The sequence below is a fragment of the Opisthocomus hoazin genome, chromosome W (genome assembly GCF_030867145.1).
Source record: "Opisthocomus hoazin isolate bOpiHoa1 chromosome W, bOpiHoa1.hap1, whole genome shotgun sequence".
Taxonomy (NCBI): domain Eukaryota; kingdom Metazoa; phylum Chordata; class Aves; order Opisthocomiformes; family Opisthocomidae; genus Opisthocomus; species Opisthocomus hoazin.
Genome location: NC_134453.1, coordinates 26,468,088 through 26,493,935, shown reverse-complemented (window position 1 = coordinate 26,493,935; position 25,848 = coordinate 26,468,088). Strand labels below are relative to the sequence as shown.

The following is a 25,848-nucleotide window of genomic DNA, read 5'->3' as shown; positions in this document are numbered from 1 at the left end:
TCTAGGTAACCATTAATGCTAACAATAGTAGGTAACTGTGTTTCTGTCAAGAGAAATGGTGGAGTGTGGTTCTGTGAAACAGACTGAAGAAACTGACCAGGTTTGCCAAGATTGCGAGCCTGATAGGTAAAAGGTAATTCCGGCAGGGGGAGATCGCGACCACCGACTCACTGACCCCCTACTCAAGTAATACCACCTACTCAAAAAGAAACAATACAAGAGGGTGACTGAATCTACGCAACAATTTACTTAAGAAGAGAGAAAAGTTTACACCAATCGCCAAAGAGAACAATACCGAATATGCATGAATAAAACAAATATATACGTTTCTGATCTATATAAACTGCGTGAAAAAGGTATGAGGTATGCACGTTTGGTGGAATTATCCCCCGTGCATCCAGCGCTGCAATAAAGAATGCCTGCCTGTTAACACTACATTGGTGTTACGAGGTTTTATTCACGGATTTTCGTTGACAGTGGGATTACCCCCTGTGCCACCCGGCGCCGAATAAACATACCTACTTTACAATCTTGTAGATTGTGGAGTCTGTTTTCCACATGTCATATTGGTAGTTATGTTTTCTCCACATGTAGGTGTAGGTAAAACTCTAGTTAGTATAGATAGGTTGTCATGTTGGGAGGCAAAGGAAATGAATTTAATGTCAGCTTTAATATCAGAATTAGCAATAGATGTAAATTTAGTGAGGCACGCAACACTTCAGAATAGAGCAGCCATAGATTTCTTGTTGTTAGCTCGGGGTCATGGATGTGAGGATTTTGAAGGAATGTGTTGTATGAATTTGTCAGATCATTTGGAGTCCATTCACAAGCAAGTAAAGCAATTAAAGGATTTGGCTAAGGATTTGAAATACGAAAAGGTCCCAGACTGGTTGAGAGGATTGTTGTCAGGATGGGGGATCACAGGATGCTTACAAGAATTAATCCTCAGGGGAGGAATGGTATTATTGATGATTTTGATTGTTGTTATGATATTACCTTGTTTCTTGCAGTGTATTCAGGGAATGATTCAACGACAATATCAACAACTACATGCCTTGGTCATTGAAAACAAAAAGAAGGGGGAATTGTGGGAACATTCTATATCAACGAAGGTCGTGATGTCCTTGAGAGTTTCTGAACAAGAGAAAAATAAGGACGTTATCAGGTGCAACAGAGGACTTTGGCAGAACGCCTGGAGCAAACGAAGGAGAAATGCACAGTTATGCTAGTCAATTGAATGTTTAGAATAGGCGCGTGAACAATGTATGTTAACCAATAAGCATTTGGGTTGGAGCGCGTGGACAGCTTTGTAAGGGTATAAAGCGCAGCTTTCTGATAAATAAAGGGTCTTTGATTTGGATATTGGAGTCCGTGTCGTCAATCTCCTCATTAAAATTTATGCAGTTCTCATTGAGGTTTAAATCAGTGTTACACTTTTTTCCCCAAGTTTGTATCCCTGAGTCAAACATTGAATAAACATTGTGCAGTAGGTACAGAAACCAGTGTTTAGTTAAAAAGCAACAGATTTGAATGCCCATTGTTTCAGAAGTGCTAAACATTGACAAAATAAGAAGGAAAAAAAAAGCAGCACTCTGATTTATTCTTAATTTATGACTAGATAAATGAGTTAGGCTGAGGTTTATGATAAATGAAACCTTCAGTGAGTAAACCTGTTGGGGCTGCATCATTTGAGTATGCACGGTTGAGAAAAACTACTACAAAGCAAAGCAATCTTTCCAAGTTATAAGTTGTGTGAGACCATATTTAACAGGCTGCCCAGGGAAGTGGTGGAGTCACCATCCCTGGAGGTGTTCAAAAAACCTGTAGATATGGCACTTCAGGGCATGGATTAGCAGTCATGGTGGTGTTGGGTTGACAGTTGGACTTCATGATCTTAGAGGTCTTTTCCAACCATAATGATTCTATGATTCTATGTTAATCTTGGAGCACTATGTGAAGCTAGGCAGAGTTCTTTGACTATGATTATCATGAGCTCTAAACTCAATACCCCTTATAACCAATATATTTTACTAGTGTAATAACTAAATTGCTATAAATTTGGCCTCTTGGCCTCTTAAAATGGAACAGTAACACTTTCACTAACTTAAACATGGTAACGTTCAGCTCACTAGAACCTCTGCTGACTGTCTCCAAGAATAATTCATGCCTTTTGCACTTTTCTTTCTCCTTTCTCTACAACATCAGGAATAAGAGCTTATTTAAGAAGTCGGGTTCAGGTGCAACAAGGACTTACTGTTAATCTTTTGGTTTGTTCTGAAAAAATTGTGTAAAAGACTACCCTTTGTTACTGGGTTTGGGAGAGTCTTCATCATTTTTTGGGGGAAGCAGAAACTGTTGGGAATTAATGGACCATGGGCTCCCAAAAGATGCATTTTCATTGTTGCTTTCAACTGATTCAGGAGAGTCTGGAGTGTCCATGTTCCAGGCATTCGTGTTTACTTGAGATCTGTAACCTGCAGTTTTATCCAATTCTTTCTCTGCAGGTGAGCGACTCTTTTCAGAGCATTGATAGGCAGCTGCATTTGTGGCTTATAGCCTGCTGTAGTCACTAAGTCTGTTTCTGGTTCCTTCTCTGGTTTAATTTGAGGTTGATGCATTGACTGGGTGTCAATGTAAACCACCTGAGATGACCTCACAGGTTCATCCATAGGGGGATTTGAGATCTCCTCTTCAATGATAGGGAGGCAGAAGGACACAACGACGTGGTTCTCTGAGTCAGATCTATCTTCCGGCACAGTGGTGGTTGCTGCTGGGGACATAATTTCTGTGTCTTTAATTCTGGGAGCTGCAGATCGTGCTTCCACTACTTCAACACTATTGGGGGTACAGGGGTTCATTTCCAGTGTTTTAAGTGTCTTATTCCCCTGAAGTGAGAAAAAGGAGAAGGAGGAGAGACTAAGCCAAAAGACATGAAAATCCTGAAAGCAACAACTTGCCCAAATCAAATCAGCGTGTTGGCTTGTGGCTTGCGGCTTGCATTCATCCTACTGCCATTAGTACAATATTAAAAAAGCATCTTGATTCTCATTTTCTGGCTCATCACATGTTCCTGTTAGCATTAAAAGTATTCCAGACAACTAAAAGAGCCTTCAGATCTTGCAGTAAGTGTTTGGGAACTCTTTCCCCGAATCTCAGCTTTGTATAACCCATTCCAGAAGATTATTTAAATATTATGCTCAGTTCCAGCTACTATGTCTATCAGAAGGTTGGGGATGTGGCATGTACGCTTCTCCACACTTTCTACTGCTCCTAACACAAAGATGCTCCTAACAAAGATGAGTATGTTACTCCCACATTGTTATGATGTACTAAGACTTCCTATTAGTGTGGGAGGAGAGAAATGTGGCAGTCCTTTCCTAGTTCAAACTTTGCAAGTAACTACGGTAACAATGGTCCTGTTCCCCCCTGCCACAGAGGTTTGGGTTTTTGCTGGTTATTTTTTGTTTGTTTGTTTGGGGTTTTTTTTACAACTGGAGAAGAAGACTCAAAGTTTACAAAAGACTTCTTTACTCACAATACCTTTTAGAAGTTTAAAATACTAGATCTAAAATGAGGGTTACCTCACAAATGTTCTTCTGAAACTGCAGTGCCTTACTGTTCTCAGGATTCGGGATCTCTGAATAAAATGTTTCTTTAATCCTTTAAAGAGGAAAGAATGAACTTTTAAAAGTTACCAAGCCCTGAAACAAATTGCTAATACACTAAAGGAGTCAGGACATTTCCCTTTAATTCAGAATATTGAAGACATCTGGCACAAAGATTTAGTGTGTTACACTTTCACTGAGTATTTAATGGAAAGAACAGAAACCCCAATTTTTATCTTTAAACTGGGGAACTTGGTATGCCTCATTTACGAAAGGTTGAAGATGGGATGTCTACTTGAGTGTTTGTAGATGGCTCACAAATTATAATGTCACCAGCTTATTTCCATTTGGGAACTATTTATAAATGGTTCTCACTGGGAGACAGGCTCCTGCAAAACCTTTTTGCATTCCTCACTCTGACCTCTCTCCAACTCAATTTCTTCCTCACATTCTACAATGTGTTTTCACCACCCACCTTTACACAAAGGGCAAAAGTCCATCCATAAACAGAGTGTTAAAGATTTTATTCTCACACGAGTGGGTTACACTAGGTATTGCTTTATTCACAACTCAGAGTTGGGCCATCACCTCAGTGAGTGGCAAAGCTTAACTTGCTAGACCAGTTTATATACATTTATTAAACCGATTAGATCAAGTCTAGAATCTTCATAAGTTTCTAAGCAACCATTCCGTTCCTTTAAGTACATCATTTATTAAGTTCTTTCTATTCTTCTGTCTTCGTAGAATTCTCCCTCGCTGGTTTCAGGCCTTGCTTGGTTTCAGGGTCATCATGGAGTCGTCGTCTGTCCTTCATCTTCTTTTGTGAATTCTGTTTGATACAATTGATTTCTATCCCAATTGCAACATACTGATTGTATGGTTTCTTAACACAGCTGTGTTTACGCAACGGAATCTACGTTCTAGTTCTATGATTTTATTCTATTCTATAATCAATCTTTATAATCAATCTCTAACACAGAGCTGATTCAGTGATAACTACTGGAAGCAGCAGATACTTCTCTCAGATTGTTTAATTGCGAAAAGCTTCATGTGCAACACAAGACTGATTGCCACTATAATTTCTGTTCTCAGCAAGCACTGGAATTGCACTTTCAGGTTACTTGAGCTGGCCAAATCTCTGGTAATGGCTCTTATAGACCAAAAACTCATTGCACAAACTGTATTGCCTTTTCTATCAGAAAACACATGAAACATCAAAGTGTAGTGTAGTTACAATACTCTTCACACAATAATTGTGATGTTAAAGGGTAAAGCCATGTTCAGATTCCCAGAAACAGAAAACATTCAGCCACTAATGCACCTCCAGGCAAGCAAAACTCAGCCCTGGGTCAAACCACAGTTAGCTGGATGGGGTGAACTTGGTACACGAGGAAACGCAAGTGCACTTCTCAAAGTGGTTTGTACTCTAGGATGTAGTTTTAGTCTAAGAATTGCTTTTAAACAGGAATGTTGTGGACATCTTTTATATTTGCTGAGCTGTACCAAATATGCTCAGAAGTTTACTTTGACTTGACAAATCAAAAAAAGTTGCCTTCTCTCCTGTGGAAGTGAACCCATCCCTGTGGTTCAAATTACACCTGTGCCTTCAACTCTGAAGACCACTGTCTTCAGAGCAAACTTCTGTGGCACCCTGTGCCTCCACACAAGCTGGAGGATGCAGGGTTATTGCATGTTGGGAACTGGAAGTGGCTGGAGAAATGTATTACAATTATATGATTCGAAGATCCGGTAGGAAAAACCTAACAGTACAATGTATACTGTTAAACAGGTATTCTTTATTGCGGCGCTGGGCACACAGGGGATTTCTCCTCCAAACGTACGCACCAGACACCCTGTCACTTCAGGTTAAATACAATCACACGTGTAAATATTCATTATATTTCTAGGAACTAATTAGCATATTAATTACTTTTCCGATAACTAATTAGCATATGTAAATATCTTTCACACATGTCTGTTAGCATCTTTGGGTGGTCTTTGGGGGTCCCAAGATGAAGGCCCATCCTCTTCATCATGGTGTTCGCTGATTGACCTTTGTTTCTGCGCAAACTCAGTTCCAGGATCACGTACATCGTGTCCTTCAGGTTGTTTGGCTCTGATCTTGTTGCTCTCTTGCTGCCTCCTTATCTCTGTAGCTTGGTGCATCTGCCCTCCCAAGGCCGAGCTGTCTGGAGTAGAATTATTTAGGAGTCTCTTTTATCCCACAATTATCTCAATTATTTGCTGGGAACCAAGACCACTTTTGTTTCACTTAATTATTTTGTCTAACGACTAAGTGATAGCTTGTGCCCATGTCCTTCCACTACATTCCTTAATGAGAAAACAGGGATTAGTGTAACAGTTACATCATTAGATCACTATGCATGCAGGAATACAAGTTAAAGTACTAAAGACTACTAAAAACTAGAAAATATTAAGGCTTCTTTGTTATAGTTTCACATTTCTTACAATCCCCTCTATCATATATACAGAGCAGAAGTCAGTAGTACTGCATGGGGATTCTGGTCTCAGTCTTCTTCTGCCAACACTGAGCTTAAAATAGACACAGTCTAAATTCACTTTGTAAAGATCCTGAACGATGAAGCGCACTTACGCAGCTTTTTCATACACCCAGTTATGTTTTTCAATAACTTATATACACTGGATTTGCAGCCATATAGTGAAAAGTTGTGTCTCACACCAGGTATAAACAGAGCTGCAAGAGAAAATTGCTGTAAGAATATTTCACTTATGAAGAGTGATGCTTTAATCTTTCACATGACACGGACTTATACAAATACATATTAAAAAATTACAAAGTCTTACACCACAGTGTCAGGTATAAATACTATTCCTACCTGTAATTCCGATAAAAGCTATGCCATCAGATGCGGTTTAGAAGCTGTAAGCAAATCTAGCTCCTGGAGAAATTTTGGTTCTGAACAATTAGGATTCAAAACAGGCTACTCAAATTGCATAATTGCTCTTTCCATGACAAAACACAAACTGAAGTTACCAGAAACAATCCTCTTCCTTTCCTCCCATGGCAGCCATGTAGATCCTGCCTCCTCCTCAGAAACACAAATGCATTTTGAAATACCCAGGCTTATTACAGCAAAAGTAAAAAAGAAATTCAAAGAACTCTCACAAGTGAATACTGAAGCACTTCAGCGAGAAACTCCGGGCCTGAAATGATTCCACAAAACACAGATAGTCATCAAATTTCCATTTCATATGTCTTTGATGGATGCATAGGTGTTTGATACTACTATGTGTAAATACTTTACCACTTCTTGGGATTTCCTCATGTTTTGGTTTGGCCTGGATAAATTCCAGGTACCCAACAAATCTGCTTTATCACTCCCCCTCCTCAGCTGGACAGGGGAGAGGAAATATGATGAAAGGCTCGAGGGTCGAGATAAGGACAGGGAGAGATCACTCACCAATTACTGTCACGGAAAAAACAGACTGAACTTGGAGAGAAAATGAAAGTTTAATTCATCACCAATCAAATCAGAGTAGGATAATGAGAAATAAAACCAGATCTTACAACACAGTCCCCCCACCACTCCTTTCTTCCTGGGCTCAGCTTCAGTCCCGTTTCTCTACCTCCTAACCCCGAGCGGCGCAGGGGAACGGGGAACGGGGGTTATGGCCAGTTCATCACATGTTGTCTCTGAGGCTCCTTCCTCCTCAGGGGGAAGACTCCTCACACTCTTCCCCTGCTCAAAAGTGAAGGTTCCTCTCACGGGAGACAGTTCTCCACAAACTTCTCCAATGTGAGTCCTTCCCACGGGCTGCAGCTCTTCACAAACTGCCCCAGCGTGGGTCCCTTCCACAGGATGCAGTCCTTCAGGAACAGGCTGCTCCAGTATGGGTCCCCCACGGGGTCACAAGCCCTGCCAGCAAACCTGCTGCAGAGTGGGCTCCTCTCTCCACGGGTCCGCAGGTCCTGGCAGGAGCCTGCTCCAGCGCGGGGCTCCCCACGGGGTCACAGCCTCCTTCAGGCATCCACCTGCTCGGGCACAGGGTCCTTTCCACGGGCCACAGGTGGATATCTGCTCCACCGTGGATCTCCACGGGCTGCAGGGGGACAGCCTGCTTTACCATGGTCTTCAGCACGATGTATGTTAAGGAATAAGCATTTGGGCTGGAGTGCATGGACAGCTTTGTAAGGGTATAAAACGCAGCTTTCTGATAAATAAAGGGTCTTCCATTTGGATATTGGAGTCCGTGTCATCAATTTCCTCAGGTTTTGCAAGAATTCAGGTCCAGCCTGAGAGATTGTCCTGGCAAGACTAAGTGCAGAGGTGAATTTGCCAGCTTGAGTCCAGCCCTAGCAGTCTGGCAACTCCCACAACATGCTGCAAGATGCATCCCAGGAAAGAGCTCAGGAGTAGAGCAGTGCATCCTAGGACAGACACAGCATTGTCTGCTTAGAAAAAGCAAGCTCTAGCCAGCACAAATGAAAACAACATGAACACAGTGTTGTAATTATAGCAGGAAAGTCTATTGCCCCCTTTTGGGTCCCCCCCAACTTTCCTTTGTACACAGCTCCAATTTGTTTTCTCTAATGGGGACTTCATATACTAAACTCTTCTAAAAAGCAAATATATACCCTTTCAGAGAGCAGAGAAAAATCCTGCATCTTTCTTGGGTCCTCCCTTTCCTCTTCTGCTTCTACTAGTCCCACCACAGCTGAAATGCAACAATCCTTGATCTATAGCATTGGTGCTGCTCTCATTCCACTCACTGCTCAGGCTCTCAACAAGAAAGACTCACAAAAAACAATTTCTGACTTACCAGATTTTATCACTGCATCTGTTGTATTTAAAGGAAATTTCTGCCAGTCCACACTACAAGGTTCAGACCCAGATGAATGACATCATTTTACTATGTAGCTACAGGTCATGTTGGGGTAAGAATTCCAAGAAATATAAATTCCATTCCCCATTGCCACAGCCTGATCTGTTTTGACATTGTCTGCAACAAAGATGACATAAAAATCCATCAGAGAGCAGACACTTATCTGTAGTCCAAGCTGGAAGAAAGCCTTCCAGCCACAGCACAAAGGTTTTATAAACTGCAGTCATTTCTGAGAATGAGACACACTCCTGATACTGTGAATTTGAAGTGGTGCACTCAACTGTTCTTTCTGAAGTGCTAGAAAACAGACATAGCCTGCAGCAAATCCCTCAGCCAGCCTTAAGTATGATGATAAGTGCTGCAATTCAAGACTGGCTAAAAAGCACTTTTTCAAGGTAAGGATTTACAGAAGATGTCAAGTTCAGATATGACTTGACACCAATTTGGCAGGCGTCTCCAACTATAAATTCCTGCTGTCATTTCATCAAACAGTTTGCTTTGCATTTCTTTCAGTGCCTTGCTGTCACTTGCCCAACCACAGACAACCATTTTTCACTGAAAATCAACAGCAAAAGTCAAGTCCCTGGTGAACTTTACAGAGGCTCTAGTCTACTAAGTGTAAATAAAAAAAAACCCTGCTTTTCCTTTGGTCTATTTTTTTGTTTCTGATTGTCAAAGGTTTAGCTGCCCTTGAACTGATCAGATTTGGGAATGACTTCTGATTCCTGCAGCTTCTCTCCATGGTTGTCTGTCAGATGGGACCCTGCAGAGCTAAGGGATGTTTTCCAAAGGCCGCCATTACAGTTGTGGCCCCACGACAGATCTACAAAAACAAATCTCAGGGTTTCAGTTTTTCCTTTTTCAGTGTTCTCATTTATGCTCTCTATTGAGTCTATTATTTCATGTTATTAAAGCCATAAACTATGGAAGGCTGAAGGGCAAGGGCCGTTTTTAAGAAGCAATGTTGTCAAAACTTTACTTTCACAGACATGCTGTGAATGTTGGAGGACTGTCTACTTCTAAATAATCTTAACATATAGCTAAGTGTACAATCCTTTTGTATCTTGCTCATGGCAAGACAGACACACATGATCAGAAAGACAAGTCAACTCCAGAAGTCTTTCAATACTTTTCCCTAAAACCTGTTATGCATCCAGTGAAACCACACTTCTACGATGCTGTAAGAGAGCATATTTCTCATTAGACTGCTTTAATTTCCCTATTCACAGGAAAGACTTTTTACTGACAGTGAGCACATACTCTCCTAAAAATGCCTAAATACACTAAACTCAGTTTTATTCCCTGAGCTAGATGACTAGAAATTCACCCAGGGCAGTACTGCTCGTTTTGGTGTATTTATAGCTGCAACCTAGACTAGTAGAAATAACTACTAGCATTACACTATTACTGTGGTAGGGGAGCCTGTAACAGCCAGATTATATGCCCCAACTCTCTGCAGAGCAGTTTTCAGAGACAGTGACAAATTAATTAAGGCAGAGTACCCTTTGTTTGTGTTTTCACAGCAGATCTCAAGCTTCAGAGCCACTGCTCTCTTACGGACATTAAAAGCACTTACAGACTGTACACAGGAAGCAGCCAGAAAAGATGTTTGGGCAGAAATGTAATCCAGTTCAGTGAATGAATCATCTTTCATGACTTCAGTCAGTGACTCAGATAATTCCTGTACCAACTTGGGAGAAATCTTCAACAAGTAGAAGTTGGGTAACACCAAAGGGAACCTCAGACATCTGAGAGAAAACTATAAATGAACACAAAGCTCCAGCTGTTGTCAGCTGTCCCATACCACAAACCTATTACGGAGACCTCCCTGACTCCCAGAGTCTAGTTCTCTTACTGCTGAAGGAGAGCTATAAAAGCATTTTCATTCATTCAACTGTCCCGTACAATTACTTTTCCCTCCAAGGAGTAGAATATATTTTAGGTATTGTTGTTTTGGAGAAGCACAAGAAACATTAAGAGAAGCAGTTTTCATATGCATAGAAACAAACTCAGGTTTTCTCTCAAAGTGAATCTCAGTCAAAGCGTGTTTCTTCCTGCGAGAGATGGCACTGTCTTACCTGAGTTGCATGACAGGCAACTGTGATACCTGTTCTCTGGGTGGGGAAGGAGAAACAGCACCATACATGCTCCTGGCAAACAAGCAAAGAGGGGCCTTAGTGTGTAAATCTGTCCTCCCTGCAGAGTATTGGCCAGATCTGGAGCTAAAGGTTTGAACTTTGGTTTGAACGCCTGGACAAAGTCCTGTGCAGCCTGCTGTAGGTGACCCTGCTTCGGCAGGAGGGTTGGACTAGATGACCCACAGAGGTCCCTTCCAACCCCTACCATTCTGTGATTCTGTGAGATTACACTCTTCCTGGCATGCAGGGAAGCATGGACTCTCAATAGACACATGCAATATTATCGTCTCCCCAAGCTCAGTGTTAGGAGCAGAAAATCATTATCTGGCTCAGCTATTTGGCCTTTACAAAAGCCCACAGTAAGAGTGACAGCGTTTTAACTGAGAAGCTAAAGTCCTACCTCCGTTTCAGACCCCAGCTCCTAGTACAAGAATGCCAATGCTTTACCAATCAGCCCAATTAATATTCTCCTGCAGAGCTCAGAGACATTGAACTGACAATTCTCCTCTTAAAAAGCCACACAACACTCCCAGAACTTTATTCTGGTTCTCTTTAACATGTAACACTTTTCAAGGTGTTATGGTTTGGCTGTGGCCGGTAACAAAAGTGCCACGCGGCCGCCCCTCCCCCCGCCGGGGTGCGGAGGAGAATGGAAAGAAACAGGCAGAAACTGGTGGGTCGGGATAAGGGCAGTTTAACAGAACAGCAAACAAAGGGAACAGCAACAACGATACAGAAAAGGAGAAAACACAACACAAACCGCACAACCCAGAGAGCCATTCTCCAGGACCGGACCGGTGCCGTGTGCTCCCGAGCCGCGAGAGCAAGTTCCCCCCCCCGCCCAGCTCCCCCCCACCGGAACCCAGCATGACGGCACATGGTATGGAATACCCTGCTCTGTTTGGCCAGGTGGGGTCAGCCCGCCCGGCTGTGTCCCTTCCTGGAGTCCGGTGAAAAATTAACCCTGACCTGGTGGAACCCAGGACAATGGGGTTACAGCACTGATGGACAAATGGCGGGCAACTTACATTGTCTCCCTGGACTTGTGCAAGGCATTTGACACGGTCCCGCTTGATGTCCTTGTCTCTAAATTGGAAGGACATGGATTTGACAGATGGACCACTCGTTGCATAAGGAACTGGCTCGATGGACGCACTCAAAGAGTTGCAGTCAATGGCTCAATGTCCAGGTGGAGACCAGTGACGAGTGGTGTGCCTCAGGGGTCGGTACTGGGGCCAGTGCTGTTTAATATCTTTGTCGGCGACATGGACAGTGGGACTGAGTGCACCCTCAGCAAGTTTGCCGACGACACCAAGCTGTGTGGTGTGGTTGACACGCTGGAGGGAAGGGATGCCATTCAGAGGGACCTTGACAGGCTGGAGAGGTGGGCCTGCATGAACTGCATGAAGTTCAACAAGGCCATGTACAAGGTCCTGCACGTGGGTCGGGGCAATCCCAAGCACAAGTACAGGCTGGGCGGAGAGTGGCTCGAGAGCAGCCCTGAGGAGGAGGACTTGGGGGTACTGGTGGGTGAGAAGCTCAACATGAGCTGGCAATGTGCGCTTGCAGCCTAGAAAGCCAACCGTATCCTGGGCTGCATCAAGAGAAGTGTGGCCAGCAGGTCGAGGGAGGTGATTCTGCCCTTTTACTCCGCTCTCGTGAGACCCCACCTGGAGTACTGCGTCCAGCTCTGGAGCCCCCAACAGAAGAAGGACATGGATGTGTTGTGGCGGGTCCAGAGGAGGGCCACAAAGATGATCCGAGGGCTGGAGTACCTCTCCTATGAGGACAGACTGAGGGAGTTGGGGCTGTTCAGCCTGGAGAAGAGAAGGCTCCGGGGTGACCTTATAGCAGCCTTCCGGTACCTGAAGGGGGCCTACAGGAAGGATGGAGAGGGGCTTTTCACAAGGGTGTGTAGTGATAGGACAAGGGGGAATGGCTGTAAACTAAAAGAGGACAGATTTAGATTAGATATAAGGAAGAAATTCTTCACCATGAGGGTGGTGAGGCACTTGAACAGGTTGCCCAGAGAGGCTGTGGATGCCCCCTTCCTGGAAATGTTCAAGACCAGGTTGGATGGAGCTCCAAGCAACCTGGTCTAGTGGAAGATGTCCCTGCTCATGGCAGAGGGCTTGGAACCGGATGATCTTTAAGGTCCCTTCCAACCCTTACCATTCTATGATTCTATGATTCTAAGTCTTCTTCCTAGGCAGTCCTTTTTCCTTCAAAAGATAGTATCCAAGTTTTACCCAGGTGATCTCTGTTCACAGCTCTTATTACAGGACTAGTGTGTCCTGTTATTCTTAAAACAGCACGAGTCTAGAGAGTGTTTCAGTTTCATGACTACTTAAAGAAAATCTAAGCCTGGGAATATTTTTTAATGAATCTAATTATAACACATGTGCATCACAGCTGCCAAAACCTGGACTCCAAGTGACTTTAAGCTGCAACTAGTTGTGCATTTCTAAAGCCAAATGACAACTTGAAAAATATCAGAAAAGTCAATAATCTCATACGAATGGAAAAGCTTCTGAAAACATCCTCAAAATGCCATGTTAAACCCTATATCAATTTCACAGCTACTTTTGTTTATTACAGAGAACTCTTGGAGGTTTTTTATTAAGCAACCAGAGACAACATAACAGTGCTGTAAAAGCTTCTACCAAGCTCTTTGCTGTGTTTCAAAGTATGTGTAACTGAGGGCTCTGATATAAGTGCAGTGGATCAAACTGCTGTGGCAGCATAAGACCTTGCCATCTCCCACTGCCCCAGATTACTGATCTGGTAGAAGAGTTCACAAACAAGTATGTGCCCCAGGTTTTGAGCAGCGTAACTCTGGATAGACAGAACTGTGCAAATCTACATTTTTAGCAGTTTAAGCTAACTGAGCTGGGGGCAGGTGTTTTTTCCCCTGCTGACTACTCCAGAAGCAGTAACTGTTGGGAGCAGAGAAATGCAGACAACTGTAGTTGAGGGTATCTCAGACTACTATACCAAAATCCAACACAGTTTATCTGTCAGAGCTGTTATTTACATGTAAAAGCCAGTTCCTTCTCCTGTTAATTCCCAAGATGTCTATGGTTTTCTTTGCAGTGCCTAATCTCTGGATATTACTTAACACATGTCATTACAGATAAAATATAAAAGCTTAAAGCTTCCACACTCTGTAAGTGGTTTGAAAGTATTTTAAAAATACTCTTATAGGGCATGCATTAACTACTATTATTTTAGAGACAATGTATATAATCTTTACATTCAATCTTAGCTGCATTACTTCTCTGGCTTGAGGGACTTTACTCAAGTGCCCAACACGCAACTAAATGCAACTGGGTAATAGAATACTCCTGCTAAAAATCAAACTCAGGAACAAGCATTGTGAAAAGCAGCCTCTGAGGTTAATGTGCTCAAATTACAAATTCAGGCTCCGTGCACCAAGACCTGGTAATTCAGTGTGTGCTTACCTGAGCTGGTTGGAGATACTCCATGTGAATGCGCTAACAGAATTTGGGGGTAAACCTCAGGCCAACTGAACATGCATTTCTGCCATTAGGCTTCCCCAGTGACACAGATCACCCCCACACTCAGTTAGGCAATACGGAAGAAGAATATATTCACACCACCTACACTCAGTATCTGATGCTGGTGTCTAAATTAATACCCTAAATTCCTCTGACAATCAGCAGAGTAAATATGCAGTTCCAGTGCGTGACACAGAGCACCAAAGCCAGGCAGCAGCTGGAAGCCTGAATGCTGGAAAATCTGAACTCCACCCAGAAATACCACCTGCAGAGGTCTTCACTGGAGATTACCTACCGATAATGCCCAGTGGGAGAATCCTTCCCTATCCTGCCTCTACATCACTGACATACAAGCAGGTTTAGCAGCTCCCTATTACAGCCGCATGCATGTCAATTGCTGACAGCAAAGAAATGAACTGTTCTTTTGGGGGAAGGGGTGGTGTCTCAACTACAGAATGCAAGAGGCAATCCAAAACAACCACTGTGGAAGTCTGCAGGGCAGCAGCACATCCTGGAACAAGCATGTGTTAATACAGTTTGCACTAGGAAAAACAAAGCACAAGGACTGTTACCTAAAGGGTCAGCATAAAGCACTATGCACCTTCTCCAAGTACCAAATAATATGGTGGGTGATTTGACTTTCAACTAAATTGTTTAAAACTAACTAAAAGAAAAAATAAAGCAGGCAACAACAGAGATGAGCAGAACTTTTTCTGATTTTAGTAGATGAACTTCTAGTCGTTACCACATTAATCATTTAATAAGATGATCAGAATGAAGCTCTTAAAAAGAATTTGAAATGTGATTAGTTCAGTGAAAAATATCAACATTTGAGCCCCCAAAAATCCCATTAAAAGTAACACTTACCAGTTTTTGCTCAGAGTGACCACTGCTAATTTCAATTTGACACAGAAGCCTGATCTCAGCAAAGCTGCCATTTATAAATCAACGCATATGGATGCTTGTAGGGCTGTTCCCAGAAACAGTTAACTTTTCTGGAGCTTTTGGATGAACTTAAAAAATGAAGAAAAATCCCTCAGTTCTAAGAAAAAAACCACTCATTTTAGTTCAGAAAAATCTGGTTTTAAAAGATCAAAGAGAATAAGAAGGATAAATAAATGATCCAATCAGCAACTAGGACAGCTGGTGCTGGAAAGGCACCTGCAAGCAGTCTCATTCCTGATGCTCTTCTCAGCTGTCAAACACAGGAACAGATTTACTTAAGGCTGAGTGTACTGGTGTGTGTGATAAAGACTTGAAAACAGAGAAAATCATTTCCCCTCCTACTGACTTTATCAAAAAAGTGGAACATGGGCTATTTCAGAGGACCACAGCAATGGATGAAATTCACCCAACTTTGTTCACCTACTGGAAACTTTGTAAGCTAGAGTTTAAAATCTGCAGACGAGACAGGGTAGGACTCCTAAATGACCTCTCCCTCCCTAAAACTCCCTTCACAGAACTTATTATTATATATTATTATATATTCAGTACTACTATTTGTAGCTATCGGAGAAAAAAACTCTCTACTGTTGGAATTGGTCCAGTCACCCTTAAGGAAATATGTACACTATGTTGGGATTTAAGTGCACAGTGAGGGAAAGGAAAAGAAACAAATAGGAAATAGCTGTCGTATCGACTGGGTGCAAAATAGCCCAGTTTATAATTAGTAGAAACAAATTATGCTTTTCTAGGACCTGTCAATTTACTCTGACAATTCTAATCTCAAGCTAGTTGAACTGGGACATGGACAAAAAAACCCACACCATCTCCAATTTCAAATTCAGTTTTTCAGAGAGAACAGCAGAATGCTGTAACCATTAGGAACTCCTGAATCCTCAGCTTTGGTTTGAAGGTAGATGGAAAAGGATGGGGAAGACAGCACCAGAAGGGTGGTCATCTCCCTTTTCTTGTTTATGCTGAAGGTCTAATGAAAGAAGTTATTTCTTTCTACAAACCGTGACAGCAGATGATCATGGTTCTTACCAATAGCAGGTAATACTCCTGCTATTACCTTTTAGTGCTACTTTTTTAATGCTCCAAATCCTGCTGTTGTAAACCTGCATAATATTTTGCCCTATAAGCAAGCACTGAAATACAGGGTCATTCAAAGTTCATAAAGATACACCTAAATTTTAATTATTGATGCATAATAGAATATGACGTAATACATAAACAGCAGCTGGCTAATTATTAGATCGCAAGTACCATTTATCCACACAGCAGTGTATCCAATCTGGTAGTATTGCTGTGGAAAATTGGCATCTCCCTGTACACCTAATCTTTGCCTCAGGACATGTCCTAAGCTTTCCTTTCTTTTTTTTTAAGTCAAAATTATCCAACACTGCAAAACACTGATGCCAATAAAAAAAAATAATGACAAGTATACCATGTCAGAGTTCTTCCAAACCCAAAACAAACAAATGGTTAGCATGCAGTAAACATATCTTTTTGCCTTTGTAATTCTTAAGTGCTTACCTCTCTAAGTCAACCAAAAGTGATGACTCTGTTTACCCAATAGAATTGGAGATGCCTAATATGAAATCATAGGTTTTCTGATCAGCCAGTACTGGAAAGCCACAGACATGCTCTATGTTCATTTCATTTACTTCACATGAAACATTTTTACCAAATATTCTACAAAGTAAAAAGTGGGGATGACACAACTTCATTTTTTAATAAGATAATTTCTAGCAACAGTCAGAAGTCTAGACTGAAAACACAGTAAAGAACGATGGGTTCACTGACACATGGCTTACAGAATTATTTGATTGCAGAGGCATATCTAACACCACAATGCAGGTTAAAGTGGCATCAGTCATGACTTGCCCTGTTCTCACGTGAAACTCTCCTCTTCCACTGGCATAACATTTCCATCCTCTCACTTCTCAAAAGCCTGGAAAAGAGGTAGGTCCTGTAGAACCACCTCACAAGTCACAACTAAGATTCTTATTTAAAGTATCTTTGTTCAGATCAGCATACATTTGCATTTAAATAATGTTTTTAATTGCTTTCTGAACTAGGGAGATGTGACATGCATTAAGTCTTTCTATTAATCAACCCTGCCAAATCTAAACTAAGGTTTGTTACCTGGGATACATCCACTAGTCCTAGCCGTTTTTAAATCAAAAGCAGGAGAGGCAGTCTGGTAACAGCCAAGACCAGAGTTACATCTTTAGGGATAAAATCCAAAGTGTATATCTGTATGTATGTACATATGTAGAAGTTGCTTTAATTACAATCTGCATTAACGTCTCATTCAGTAGCACAAGTTTATTTTCTTCCTTCGGGCATTTTTATTGTGTTCTACCTGAGCTCTGAGCTCTCTCCACACCATACTCTACATTTCAATAGCTCAGTGTGGGCTGAGAACAAGGATGAGAATATTTACCCTGAAATGCATCACATTCATCTCGCAGCTTTGGGCTGAGTGAAACAAGTCTGAAACACATCCTCGTTTATGAGCTGATATGGGCAGGCAGTGACTGGAGCTCCTTTCCTTTGAATACCTGCTCTGTTTTGTCCACCTCTTTGCACCCTATCCACTGACTTGTTTAGCACTAGCATCCTGGATGACATGTGTGACCATAACTCCATCCTCATCCCTTCCAACTTGCTTCAAAGCCACCATGAGACTCTATTTCCCATCAGTTTGTGTTAATTCGGGCCTCTCCTGGCTCCCTTCCCTGACTGCTCCTTTGGCATGACAGAGAAGCCTCCTCACCACAGGAATTATGTTGATTCCTCGTCAACTTCTGATCACAACAACCAAGGAATCCCATTTGCAAGTGCTATTCCAAAATAATGATTCTTTGCTTTTGAAGCTTTGTATGGCCTAGAATGTAAGACAAACTAGTGGAATATCAGCCTTCACTTCTTTCTGTGGATGATGCTGGTGTTATTTGTCCCTTTCAATGTTTTCCAGATAACATGCACTTTGCCGGATCTACACTATCTAGTTCTTGATGCTGGGAGAAGAACAGGTATAGGCTTATTACTATTTTCCCTAGTAGAATTTGGGTGATGCCCCATGGCCTGTCTTACAATTGTTCCTCAGTCAGTTTCTGTCATCCTGCATAGCAGTAAATGTCTGATAGATGAGCTGGCACAAGTCGCATATAAAAAAACAAAAAAGGTGAATGACTCCCACCATCTCCCCGTATTTATTCCTATCCACATGTTGGCAGCAGTCTGACACAATTAGCCCTTTATTTTGTCATAAGTCTATATGGCATAAGTCTTTGGGAAAAGCTACTCTTAATTCCCATTGCAATTTTGCAGAACTAGACTAGGGTTCTCCAATTTTGTTTTTGGACAAACTCTTGAAAAGTATTTTAGGCTCTAAACAATGAAGACTGTCTCATTTAAGCAGGCATGATGCAGTAAGTCACAGGCAGCAATGGATATACTCCAGTTCTACCTTTTTACTCCTTTTAGTGCTGAATTGTTTTACCTTTCAAATAAACTGTACTTTGTTCTTCGTTTTCCATATAGTCCACTGGGTTTGCCTGGTTTCCAGGTGCATTTTATTATCAGGAAGTTGGACGTTTCACAGACGAGGTTTTGGGGAATATCAGGGGCATCTGTAGCGTGAAAGGAAACCAAAACAGTTAGCTGATGTTTTGCCATCCTAGCGTGACAGTTGGGCTGCTAGCTTCCTGAAAGCATCACCATTCATTTCTGTTGGGTCTAGACTGTGTGCCTTACAAAGATGATCCCAGGGCTGGAGCACCTCTCCTATGAGGAAAGCCTGAGACAGTTGGGGCTGTTCAACCTGGAGAAGAGAAGGCTGCAGGGAGACCTAATTGCAGCCTTTCAGTACCTGAAGGGGGCCTATAGGAAAGATGGGGAAAATATTTTCAGCAGGGCTTGTTGCAATAGGACGAGGAGTAATGGCTTTAAACTAAGGGAGGGTAGATTTAGAGTAGATATAAGGAAGAAATTTTTTACCATGAGGGTGGTGAAACACTGGAACAGGTTGCCCAGAGAAGTAGTGGAGGCCCCATCCCTGGAAACATTCAAGGCCAGGTTGGACAGGACTCTGAGCAACCTGGTCTAGTTGAAGATATCCCTGCTCACTGCAGGGGTGTTGGGCTAGATGACCTCTAAAGGTCCCTTCCAACCCAAAGCATTCTATGATTCTATGATTCTAAACACATGGTAATAATTATGCTCCAACCATACAAATAATAGGCTTCCAAAAAGTGGGTGGGTAATCTGGTAAATCACATGCAAATATGTTCACAAGCTCCAGGATCTGACCTGGAAGTGTTTCACTGAAACTCTGCCAAGACTTTTCCAAAATTTTGAGTGTCAGTTTAGCTGCTGAGCAACGTAGGAAAGCTGTCAGCTGTGCATTACATTTTCTTACATGCCAGCCCTACCACTGCTTTCTCCAAGCAAGTCATGTCAATGAGATGTTCCCTTTAGCATGAATTCCACCCTGAATTTGAAAGTTAAAGCAAGCCCCGAATGGCTTGTCTTCTTCACTGTTGCTTTAGAAGTGCCCATCTTTTTCTTTTAAATCTTGTTCTTTGCTCCCATATTAGAGCAGTGTTGAATGCCTTCCTGGAGAAGATGGACAGTGCTCCCAACAGAGAGGATAACCATTCTAACATGAAACTAAGCAGAGCGCTTATTTCAGGTCTCATACACTTTTCCCCAAAAGGTAGCACAATAATATCCATGTAGCTGCCCTAGAATAGGGGCACTAGCACAAGAGGCCACAGTGGCAGGTTTAGTTCGGATTACGAGCAGCGGGCCAAAAAGAACACTTCTTTTGCCAGACCTAGGCTTAACCAAGGTGGTGCACATACTTCCTCTACCTTTTCTTCCCCAAATGTCTCTCCATCACTAAGAACATCCTGACAAGTCCCCTTCCCACTACATAGGTACCACAAGAAGAAACACTGGCAGGAAACAGACTTCACCACATCCCAGCTCTTCAAAAACTACCGTATGGGAAAAACCTATGGGATTATCACAGCCTTCATCCATGAACCACTGACTTATTTACCTGGAAGATTCTCCCATAACAGCAAATACTGCACAAATAAAAGGACATCTCACTGACAAGTCATAAAGGGTCAGATTCTGTTTTGCATTTGCTATCACATACTTAATACACAAAATCTATGACAGGAGGCACAGGCTGGAGTTGGGAACACACTTTCAAAATGAGTCCAGTCTCTCCTCTCCTTTCCCTCAACCCCAAGGACCCTAAATTCAAAGGCAGGCATTTGTAATGGGAAACAGAATTCTAATGGCAGATATTGGAATATGATAAATCTCAAAACCCCTGCGGGGAAAACACACAAAACTCTGAAGTGACCAATTGCAGGAAAGAAGAACCAGGTATTTTCAATAGTTTGTTTTAAGAGGTATCTGTATCTGAAAGAGATTTCTGAGGCTGGCACGGTTACACAGAAAAGATACACAATGACTCAGTATCTTTAAAGAAAATATTAAAAGCATATTTAGAAGATTTTCCAGGAAAGTTGAATTGTCAGCTGGGTTCCTTTGCTGTAATTAGCTCCCAGGGAGCTACTGCCCTGGATGAGCATCTGTTGTTGCTGCAAGTCTAACTGGTTTATTGTCGTCATTTGACTGGTTGGTAAATGAACGTTTTCACTTACAATTCTTGCTCTTATTCTTGTCTTCTCAAGGACCAAACTGGAAAAGACATAAACCTAAAGTGACAGAGACTGAGGATGAATCTTCATATGGCAATAAACTACTAAGTATTCTAGATCATGAAGAAATGCCTTAAGAAAAGAGATCAAGGAGAGAAGCACTGGGCCAGATTGTAAGAGAAGAGGTGCTTACATGGGTACCTCCTCATCTTCCCAACCCCAGTGTCTTCTCCATGTGCTGGAGTTTCCATGGTGAAATCAGTCAAACAAATAAAATCCCAGTTCATCCTCAGAAACCAAAGGCCAGGAAAAAAAAGCCCCAATAGTATCTGCTTCCTAGCAGAACACTAAGAGTCCAAATCATTTTGATTTTCCTAAGGTTAGGAAACATAATTATACATACATCCTACAAACAAGACAGTTCCATCCATCTCCTCTTCGGACAGTATGCACACTACATTTGTCCCGCTGGTATCTGAAGCATTGGCATTTAGCACTCTGATTGCACTGCTCTGACTGCTCAGAAGGGTATATTGGGTATTGGGTATTTTTCTGATCCATAAGTAATCCATTGTATCTTCTGTCCTTCTTCATGGATAAGACAAATTGCCACATTTGAACCTACTGCCACCCTGGTGTCCTGAGGAAACACCCTACTCCCACTGGGCTTGGTATCTTTTCCTAGCAGAGAAGGAAGAACAGAAAACAAAACCAAACAAAACCACATGAACAATATGCTATAAACACGGCACTGATAACCTAAAATGTGACTCAGGAGCACTCCAGTGCACACAAACCAATGCTTACTAGGTTCCATTAACTGATGATTACATTACTTCTCCAAACGAAACACCCCCAAAAGCAGCAGGCCATTACTGCCTAACACTTTTCCTCCGACTTTGGCTTACTTTTCAGAAAGCAATCAAAGTCCATGTGGTGGTGTTATGGTTTGGCCTGGATAAATGCCAGGTACCCAACAAAACCGCTTTATCACTCCCCCTCCTCAGCTGGAAAGAGGAGAGGAAATATGATTAAAGGCTCGAGGGTCGAGATAAGGACAGGAAGGGATCACTCACCAATTACTGTCACGGAAAAAACAGACTGAACTTGGGGAGAAAATGAAAGTTTAATTCATCACCAATCAAATAAGAGGAGGATAGTGAGAAATAAAACCAAATCTTAAAACACCTTCCCCCCACCCCTCCCTTCTTCCTGGGCTCAGCTTCAGTCCCGTTTCTCTACCTCCTAACCCCGTGTTTTGGGTTTGGCCAGGACAGGCTTAATTTTCACCGGACTCCAGGAAGGGGCACAGCCTGGGGGTGGGGGCTGACCCCACCTGGCCAAACAGAGCCCGGTATTCCATATCATGTGACGTCATGCTGGGTTCCGGTGGGGGGGCGGCGCGGGGAAAAGGGACTCGCGGCTTGGGGGGGTGCGGCGCTGGTCCTGTTCGGGAGAGTGGCTGTCTGGGTCGTGCGGTTCGTTGTTGTGTTTTCTCCTTATCTGTACCATTGTTGTTGCTGTTCCCTCTGTTTGCTGTTCTGTTAAACTGCCCTTATCCCGACCCACCAGTTTCTGCCTGTTTCTTTTTCATTCTCCTCCTCACCCCGGCGGGGGGAGGGGCAGCCGCGTGGCACTTTTGTTCCCAGCAGCAGCCGAAACCAAGACATTAATTTGGCGCCCAAGCGTGGGGCGGGGATAACAGCAGGGCTGAGCAGCAGGTGTTAAAACTGCTTTCTTACATTTTGTTAAATTTTGTTATGCGCATTTTTCTGTGTTAAAATAGTCGCCGGTAAAAATGTTTCTGTCTTTTATCAGATGGTTGTGGTTTTTGAATCCGTACTTGCTGTACTTGTTCCCTGTGGTGCTATTCATCATCACGGGGAAAAAGATCAGGATTATGATTTTACTGTACTGTACGATATCGACTTATGACATGATAACGTCAATGTGCATGAAATTAGGCTTGTATTTGCATGCGGCACTGCAGTCATTTCCGTACCTCGGACCCTATGTCTTAGAATTTGTTAGTAATCAAACCCAATCTGTGGGGAAAACCGAAGGGGATACTTTCCCCCACTCTTTCGCCCCCCCTCTCTCCCTCAGGCTGGTCCTAAAGGCTTTTGAGAATTTTGAGTACCCGTGGGATGCTCAGGCCAGCACTCTCCTTTTGTTCTGCCTCCTGAATGTGTTGCAGGTTTTGTTTAGGGTTAAACAAGTCGTTAAGAACATCGAGCAGAGACCTGCCCCGCATCAGGATAGCTCTGAGTGACTGGGTGTGTGGGACAGCATGGGAAAGTACCTAGGGCAGTGGACACCACCGGTGTTTTTTAAACTCACCCCTGAACAAGTAAAGAATCCGGACAAACTAGTAAAATATCTGCAAAAAGTGTGCTGCCACCCTGGGAACTCCAGAGAGACACAGATCACTGCAATGTGCTGGGGTCTGGCCCAAGCCTACCGAGCCCTGTTCAACCTGATTCAGTGCCCTAAAGGGGAAAGGGGGGGAAATGAAGCGGCATGCACTGCGGCTGGCGCTGCCCCCCCAGCCGGCCCTGCAGCCCCTCCAGCCCAGCAGGCAGTCCCAGCCCCCCCGACCGGCACCACGGCTGCTGCAGCCACAGCTGCAGGGTCTGCCTCGGTTTCCCCAGCGGGCACAGCAGCTGCTCCAGCTCCAGCAGCAGGCATCACGGCTGAGCCCAATAACCAACCTGTGCTGGTAGCAGTCGCCCCCGTAAAACTAAAGAAAGATGCAAAGAGAGCAGATCGCTCCGGGAGGGATGACAATGAGCCAGGGTCATCACGGGAGACAGAGATCATCACCCGGTCCCTGTCCCTGGGCAAGCTGCGAGACATGTGCAAAGATTTCAGCCGCCACCCATGCAAGCACATTGCTACCTGGCTGCTGCAGTGCTGGGATAACGGGGCCAGCAGCTTGCAATTAGAGGGCAAGGAAGCCAAGCAGCTGGGATCCCTGGCCAGGGACGGGGGCATTGACAAGGCCGTTGGGAAAAAGGACCAAGCCCTCAGCCTCTGGAGGAGACTTCTGTCAGGCGTGAGGGAGAGGTACCCCTTCAGTGAGGATTTTGTATGCTATCCTGGCAAGTGGACCAATATGGAAAGGGGTATTCAGTACCTGAGGGAATTAGCTGTGCGAGAGCTGGTTTACTGTGACACAGACGATGAGCAGGTACCCACAGACCCAGATGAACTCCAGTGCTCACAATCCATGTGGAGGAAGTTTGTGTGGAGCACACCATCCTCACATGCTAACTCACTGGCAATAATAGACTGGAAAGGTAAGGAGGCACCAACAGTGGATGAGGTGGCTGTCAGACTCCGGCAATATAAGGAAAGTCTCTCTTCTTCCCTTGTCTCAGCTGTGGAGAAACTGGCCCGGGAGGTGCAGCAAATCAAAGAGAACATGTCCTACTCCCCACCTGTACAGGCCAGCGCCTCAGCTATTAGGGGCAAGCGTTTCCCTGCTCAGGAGAGGGAATACAGAGGCTATACACCACGGGGCACCCTGTGGTTCTACCCTGCGTGACCACGGAGAGGACATGAGGAAGTGGGATGGAAAACCCACCTCAAGTCTAGAGGCACGAGTGCGTGAGTTGCGAGGTAAAACAATCACCAAAGGGGATTCTGTTAGGAAAAATGCCACTCCAGTTTCCAGCAGCCAGCTCTCCAGACCAGGTAGACAGTTTGGTCTTGATTCCGATCCTCTGGAGGGGACCTCCAAGTCGTTTTTAGAGCAAGTGAGCAGCAATTTCTCTGACCAGGATTAGAGGGGCCCTGCCTCCAGCCAGGTGGAGGAAAGGGACAACCGTGTTTATTGGACGGTGTGGATTCGGTGGCCTGGCACGTCAGATCCACAAGAGTATAAAGCTCTAGTGGACACTGGTGCACAGTGTACTTTAATGCCATCAGAGTTCAAAGGGTCAGAGTCCATTTGCATTTCGGGAGTGACAGGGGGGTCCCAAGAGCTGAGTGTATTGGTGGCTGAAGTGAGCCTCACTGGGCAGGAGTGGCAGAAGCACCCCATTGTAACTGTCCCCAAGGCTCCATGCATCCTTGGGATAGACTATCTTAGGAGAGGGTATTTCAAGGACCCAAAGGGGTATCGGTGGGCTTTTGCCATAGCTGCTTTGGAGGCAGAAGAAATTAAACAGCTGTCCATTTTGCCTGGTCTCTCAGAGGATCCTTCCGTTGTGGGGTTGCTGAGGGTTGAAGAACAACAGGTACCCATCGCGACCACAACGGTGCACCGGTGACAGTATCGTACCAACCAAGACTCCCTTCTCCCCATTCATCAGCTGATCCGCCAGCTGGAGAGTCAAGGAGTGATCAGCAAAACTCGCTCACCCTTTAATAGTCCCATATGGCCAGTGAGAAAATCTACTGGAGAGTGGAGACTGACAATAGACTACCGTGGCCTGAATGAAGTCACACCACCGCTGAGTGCTGCCGTGCCGGACATGCTAGAACTTCAATATCAGCTGGAGTCAAAGGCAGCCAAGTGGTACGCTACAACTGACATCGCTAATGCATTCTTCTCCATCCCTTTGGCAGCAGAGTGCAGGCCACAGTTTGCTTTCACCTGGAGGGGCATCCAGTGCACCTGGAATCGACTGCCCCAGGGGTGGAAACACAGTCCCACCATTTGCCATGGACTAATCCAGACTGCACAGGAAAAAGGTGAAGCTCCAGAACATCTGCAGTACATCGATGACATCATTATATGGGATGACACAGCAGAGGAAGTTTTTGAGAAAGGGCATTAAATAGTTCAGATCCTTCTGAAAGCCGGTTTCGCCATTAAGCAAAGTCAAGTCAAGGGACCTGCGCAAGGGTCCAGTTTTTGGGGATAAAATGGCAGGATGGGCGCCGTCAAATCCCAATGGATGTCATCAACAAAATAGCAGCTATGTCTCCACCAACCAGCAAAAAGGAAGCACAGGCCTTCCTGGGTGTTGTGGGTTTTTGGAGGATGCACATCCCAAATTACAGCCAGATTGTGAGTCCTCTGTTCCACGTGACGCAGAAGAAGAATGAGATTTAATGGGGCCCTGAACAACAAGAAGCATTT

General features: G+C 43.7%; 1 pseudogene; it reads right to left on the bottom strand.

The window, feature by feature from the left end:
• Window positions 1-2,256: 2,256 nt before the first annotated feature.
• The window catches only part of LOC142365473 (leukemia inhibitory factor receptor-like), a 40,457-nt pseudogene continuing 16,865 nt past the window's right edge, over window positions 2,257-25,848 (bottom strand).